Source organism: Phymastichus coffea, unplaced genomic scaffold (assembly GCF_024137745.1).
Source record: "Phymastichus coffea isolate CEN01 unplaced genomic scaffold, Cenicafe_Pcof_1.1 PCOF00022, whole genome shotgun sequence".
NCBI classification, from domain to species: domain Eukaryota; kingdom Metazoa; phylum Arthropoda; class Insecta; order Hymenoptera; family Eulophidae; genus Phymastichus; species Phymastichus coffea.
The window spans coordinates 4,099,506-4,106,570 of record NW_026706833.1 but is presented as its reverse complement, the minus strand read 5'-3'; positions in this window follow the sequence as shown (position 1 = coordinate 4,106,570).

Genomic DNA, 7,065 nt, shown 5'->3' with positions numbered 1-7,065 from the left:
TTGGAAAAACCACATTATGTCATCTTGGCTTTTCAGACTAAACGAAAAAATATTCCAACACTTAATGCTAGCGTATTCGATCATTGCAACGTTAGTAACATGAAAATTTTCCCTAACTCACAGTGTTATCCATATAGTAATCTTAATATTATATTAATACTACATTATATTAATACTCGTAAATAAGCATCAGCTTGCAATGTTGTACGAAATGTATGCCAATTTCCGAAAGACATACTACGGTAAAGCCTCTGAACCGTTGCTAAAAAACTCTACCTTCATAAAAGAAGTACCACTCATTATAATTGATTGCTCTAAACAAAATGAGATATTGAAAAACTCTGCAGTGGATGTACGCTTGTAGTTTGAAACAAGGGAAAATATTTCTGAAGGAACTTCAGCGTATTGTCTCATTATATGATCGCATCGTTCAATACAATCCAGTAAGTGGGGATCTGAAGTAACTTATTTAGGGAGTGAAGATCTTTGTATTAAAGAGATGATTCTTCCTTCAAGCAGCTTAGTAACAGCCAGAATGTGTGGAGTACTTATGGGATATGCAAAGTTTTATGATGCTCGGCAAAACGTATACCTTAAATGAGCTAGCGATACTTCCGCTTAACTGCAACGAAGAATCACTCTACGATTATCAAACCTCCCTTAGAATAGGACTCTGATGATTTCAAGTACGAAAAGCATAATTTCATCATCATAGACACGTTCAAAAATACCATGAAAATTTTTGTTTCCGGAGATCTGGAAAAATAGTGATTAGAACGATGTAATCTCAGTTTTTTACTTGAATGATTGGGGCTATTCATATTTCGAAAATATGAAAGCAGATATTGTGAGTTCTAATCATAACGATCAATACGTAACGACCTGCGCACATCAAAACGTCAAATGTATGAAAAAGATTTTCTTAAATGGTTGCTACATCGATTGGGAAGAGAGCGATGAAATTATTGAATGATTTCTATAAGTAATGATTTAATAAATTACTTGTAGAATAAGATTAATTTTTTATCAATTAAAAGAATTCTATTTAAGAGAAAAACAATGTATATATTTATTATTAGACCCCACCTGCTCCACTACTTCATTAATTAATAATCAGTACATACATTGATACACGCATGCATGTATACGTTGTGATTATTTATGCATACAATATATATGCATATATGGAAAACAATTTATACGGATATATATATGCATTCTGTAACAGGCTTCCGCCTAGCCGCAAATACCTGGTAATTGTAGCCCTCAATGCGGCTAGACGGTGCACTATTAGCTGTATGCTTCTAGCACACTTACTCACCTCGATCCGGTGTACGCATGTGCCGTGCCCACTCAGCGATCTAACTTGGGTGCGCGATCTCTCCGCAAAGTGACGCTGGTGCGCTAGCTTACTAGCGCTCCGTCGGACACCGAAGGCACCTCGGTCAACGAACAGCTCCTACTCTGCTTTCGCGATCCGTGCTAGATTACCGGCGCATTCGAATCGAATGTCAACAATAACACCGACACCGGACAAAGGGAAGACTGAATAATAAGATCGTTTCTCGTGGTTCTCTAACCACTTTATTTGATCAACACTAAACCAGTATAAGGGATGGATTTGCCGAGAGACTTACGCACGCTATTTCGACACAATGATTCGAACGGGGAGAGAGAGAGTAAATCTCGCGAACGTCGCGGACTATTTGCACGCACGCTGCATATAAATTCACCGTGCACGCTGCGCGGGATCGCACGCTAAACACAATTAAAAAGAGCTGTGCACCTACCGCTAAATCGACGGGGATACGGTGGCCAACCGTATCCGATTATTTTAATGACGAAGCACTGCCTCTGCAACTGCTTCCCCGTTGAGGCTGTTGCGCTACTGCTGAAGCTGCTGAGGTTGAGGTCGCCGCATCCGAGGCCGCACACGTTGAGCAGTGTGCGCACTCGGCACTCCACTCACAATTATCTATACCACTGGTGGTGCACACGTTCCGCAGTGTGCACACTCGCCTCGCCATTCGCTAATTATCTACACCAACTCCCTGGATCTCACTCGGAAAGAAAGGTCACGTCGTTGCTCTCAACACAATTAGCTGCGATGCAGGCGTACCGAAGGACACGGTCATACTGGCTCGCTAGCTCTCCCCTCCCGGTCATTGACCCTAACGCGCCCTCTCTCTCTCTCTAATCCAAACCGATCGCAGCTGTTACGCTCAGCCACGCTTAGTAGTTCACGCGAGTCCAAACGATTTTCGGCAATCGTTGCAATTCATACATATACGAGTAAAAATGATAACGTGTAATCTTAAAACTCACACACACGGATTAACTAGGGAAGGGGAGAGGGAGGCGCGGTGACGCCGTTCAAGTCGCTTTTTGGCTGTGTAGTTAATATACACAGTATGAGCTATCAATAGCTAAAAACAGCCGTGGCTCAGTCATTAGAAGTTACGATCCATAGGATGCGAGTTGGATTCCCCGTAGTGTCTGCTCATTTTTGTCGCTGCTGATCTACATCTGCATTTCATGGACACACTAATAAATTATATAAATAAATTAAATTCAATTACACGTGAATGAATTTTAATATTTAAAACGCATCTCTTATTGGGAGGGCGGGGGGGCGGAGTTTGATCTAAGAGTGCTGATCTGATAGATCACTCACTTCAGATCACTGATCTGAGGGCACCCTTGATCTGAGGCCTCTGTAGTTTACTTTCTGATTACAACAAAGACGCTTTCGTAAAATCGCTCACTTATTATTTACATCATCATCAAGAGTTATTGGTTTATCACTAATCATGAAAGTACCATTTTGAAGTTTGCGCAGCTCTAAACTGTATCTGACGTTGACGATTGATTTTTATTTTACCCTCGAGCTGGTTGCCCTGCCACGCTCTAACCCTGAACTCCTACACCCGAATTTCATTAATCCACGAGCTGGTTACCCTGACACGCTGTAACCCGTAACTCCTACACCCCAATTTCATCAACCCTCGAGCTGGTTACCCTGCCACGCTCTAACCCCGAACTCTTATACCCAAATTTCATCAATCCTCCAGCTGGTTACCCTACCACGCTGTAACCTGTAACTCCTACACCCTAATTACATCAACCATCGAGCTGATTACACAGCCACGCTGTAACCCCAAATTCTTAACATCTATTTCCTTAACCCACGAGCTGGTTACCGTGCCACTCTGTAACCTGTAACTCCTACACCCCAATTACATCAACCCTAGAGCTGGTTACCCTGCCACACTGTAACACCAAACTCTTAACATATATTTTCTTAACCCTCGTACTGGTTACCCTGCCACGCTCTAACCCCGAACTCTTACACCCAAATTTCATCAATTCTCCAGCTGGTTACCCTACCACGCTGTAACCTGTAACTCCTACACCCCAATTTCATCAACCATCGAGCTGGTTACACAGCCACGCTGTAACCCCAAATTCTTAACATCTATTTCCTTAACCCACGAGCTGGTTACCCTGCCACTCGGTAACCTGTAACTCCTACACCCCAATTACATCAATCCTAGAGCTGGTTACCCTGCCACACTGTAACACCAAACTCTTAACATATATTTTCTTAACCCTCGTACTGGTTACCCTGCTACGCTCTATTCCCGAACTCCTACACCCGAATTTCATAAATCCTCGAGCCGATTACCCTGCCACGTTGTAACCCCAAACTTCCAAGTCCCCTCTCTCTCGGCAACGCACGGTGATTGATGTTAGGCGCGTCTAATGCATGGTCTCCGTTTCAGCTGACGGAGATTGCCGAGCGGGGCCGAGCAGGCCCGAAGCGGCTACGCTGGCGACAGAGAGAGTATAGAGATGTTAGAGAGAGAGAGAAATAGTCGGGGGCGTGCGTGCCCTACGCAAGATTAAGCAGGCGCGCGTTTAGAACTAATTGGCAAGTAGGTCGGGCGTCACCTAATAAAATAGGTCAAGTGGGGAGAGAAAAGAACGACGGAAGAAGCTGTAGATCGCGAGGAAAAACGAGCGACACAGACAGTAGTAAGTCGAGGGTAGAGTCAGTAAGAAGGTTCTCAGTCGAGTAGACGATCAGCGGTGCAAAGTGCAGCTGAGGACAAAAGGGGCCAGCCGAACGCACACACCGCCAAGGTAGAGGAGGATCGAGAGGACAGAGGATGACTTGCTCCCGCAAGTTCTACTCCAGACGCTACTGGGAAGCTGGCAGGAGTAGCCCAGTGACGACCAGCAACACCGTGTGCAGGGCGCAGCCAGGACTCCCGCTCAAGCCTTCAAGGTCTAGTTTACAATTTAATCTCTCTCTCTCTCTTTTTCCCTCTCTTGACCGACGGCACTGCGCATAATTTTAATATTAGGAGAGTAGTAAGGCCTGCACACGCCGGCTACCTACCCTAATAACGGTCGGGCAATAAATCGCGGAAAGAGAAATTGTTCAGGCGATCCCTCGCCGGGCGACTTTCTCTTTTAGCTAAATAGTTTAAGTCGGTTCGTCGTCAAGGCGGTCGTCTGTCGGGCCACTCGCGTTGTATTTTCTATAGATTTTTAGGAGCGATAAGTTAGTTAATTTGTTTTTTTTGTAATAGGTGTTAATAACGTCGTTGTGTTTATTAGGTTAAGAGTATGTATAATGCGGTGGATCATTACGCGGTTTGTTAATGTGTGGTAATTGCAAAACTTAAGTATAGTGTGACCTTGAATTGATGGAAATTATATTTGTTTAAATGCGAATGTGTTTTTGTGTATAAATTTATTAACCATTTCATTTCTTTGCCTCTTCCCCCTTCCCGCCTCAATTGCTATGAGTGGGTGTGCCTCACTTGCCCACCTTAAATAATAGCTAACGAAGGAGCTTTAGTTATATGGCATCCCTTGTGGGCCTAGGAATTGAGATAACGGAATCGAAAATGGTAGATTAGTAAATGGTTAATCGGGAATTTTCCGTTGTATACTAAGGGCAAAACGCGCGCAAAAAGAAAAGAACCTCTAGCTCCGTGTTTACTTTTCTATAAGTGTTTTGTCTCGGATTACCAGTAACCTTCTCTCAGTGGGGGAGTCGAGTGGTCGCGATTGCGTCATATGGTTGTTTTGACATCGGACCCAAACTTAAACAGTGGAATTGGGCTTATGGCGAGATTTCTTTGTGAGGCTTATGCAAGGCGATCGCTCGCCGGCTAAAATACTTCCAGAAAATTCGAAAATAAGTCGAACAGCATAACACGCGATAAACACACGCTGTCTCGATATTATGAATTTTGGTTTCCCACGACAAATGCCGCTAGCTTGTAGAGATAGAATCATAATGCGTAAAATACTACGCGACGCGCACGCGAAAAGTCTTAAACGTGAAATTGACTGAACAGAACTGCCGTTCTGCTTGAGTTAATGAGCTATCTCGGACTTATTTTGAGCGGTGATTTGGAAGAACTGCGAGACAGATACTTGCGCTTTTTATTATATTATATGAGCAGGCAACGCAGGCAACAAGCATCGCCGCTCCGCGCAGGCAATCCCAGTCGCCGGGCAGAGGCACAGGTGCGGCTGTCAACAGAGATGTGCTATCTTCGGCAGTCCAGCCACCGTCGGCAGCTCGGTTGCCGTCGGATGGCGCGAACTTACGCGCGCGCGAGCAAGAACGCCGAAACCAGGGCGAATGCAGCACCAGTGCGCTAAGCCAAATCTGCGAGGCCCTTGCATCAGTACCGCGATGGATTTATAAGCGCGAAGTGAGACAGGGTATCACGAATGGCGCGAATGCAGTTTTTAGGGTAGAGGGTGAGGCAATGCACAGTGGAGCGATTCAGGCCGAGCAGCAGGCTCCCTTGCCGCCTCACGCCAAGCCGCTCAGCGATCGCGCGGCGTTAAACGTGCCAGCGGTTGCGACTGAGCCACTAGCTCACGCGAGTGCGCGAAATAATTTATAGGTAGTGCGTCCATCTACGCCGATTCAGATAGATCGGCGAGTACGAAGTACCACGCGCCTAGAGTAATTTCTTGGGTAGAAGACTGGGATCGCGGAGTACAGACAACTACGGCAAATGAAACGCGGGTACCAGCCTCGTTAGACAAAGGTAGCGTAGCTAGTGTGAAGCGGTCTAAGAGTAGACAAGCTAAAAAGATAGAAACTTTCGGGGTTAGCGATACAAGCACGTGCTCGTCGGATACCGATAGTTGTGTTACGCGAACGGAAAAATCGTTTAGAAAAAACGTAGAGAAGCCAAGCAGAGAAAGCGGCCATTAATAAAGTATATCAATGGTATACTTGCGGACGGGGTAAGCGCACTCAACGCATGGTCTCTCCGCTTTTCGAGTAAAGACGGTATGAACGCGTTAAGTTTTCTATCGGCCATGAGCGACTGTCAGCGCTATTACGAGATTCCTGACGAAGCGTTGCTTATCGCGATAGGCACTACATTTCGCGATAAAGCGCGCTCGTGGTACGAGGTTAATCACGGTATGTGGAAGACGCTGAAAGACTTTAAAAGAAGTTTTTCTAGCGAATTCTACCAGCGATTAAATAGAGAGCAACTCTACGGCCAGTTACGTCAACGGATACAGGGTAAAAACGAGAAGATATCGGATTACGTTGCGGCTTTCCAGACGATTTTGCATCGTTTTAATCCACCGGTATCGGTAAAACGCCAGCTAGCGATGATCATAGAGGGTCTACATTCAAAATATAAGCTATATCTTGAAACCAAGACCTTCTCTGATCTAAATAGTTTTTAAGAGGCAGGTTTAGCGCTCGAAGATCGTATGGACGGTTGAAAAAGGTGGCAAAAGCCGCCAACCGGTAGATGCGTATCCGATGCCTAGCATTGATGCTATTTTGGACAGGATGCGCGGAGCAGTCTACCTGTCGAAGGTAGATATGCCAACGGCGTTTTGGCAAATTCCGCTATCGGAAAATAGCAAACAATATACGGCGTTCGCGGTCCCTGGTCTTGGTTTATGGGAGTTTGAGCGAATGCCGTTTAGTTTGATAAACGCGCCGGCTACTTTCACGCGTCTTATGGATGCACTCTTCGGTCCAGAATACGAGCCGCATGTTTTCTG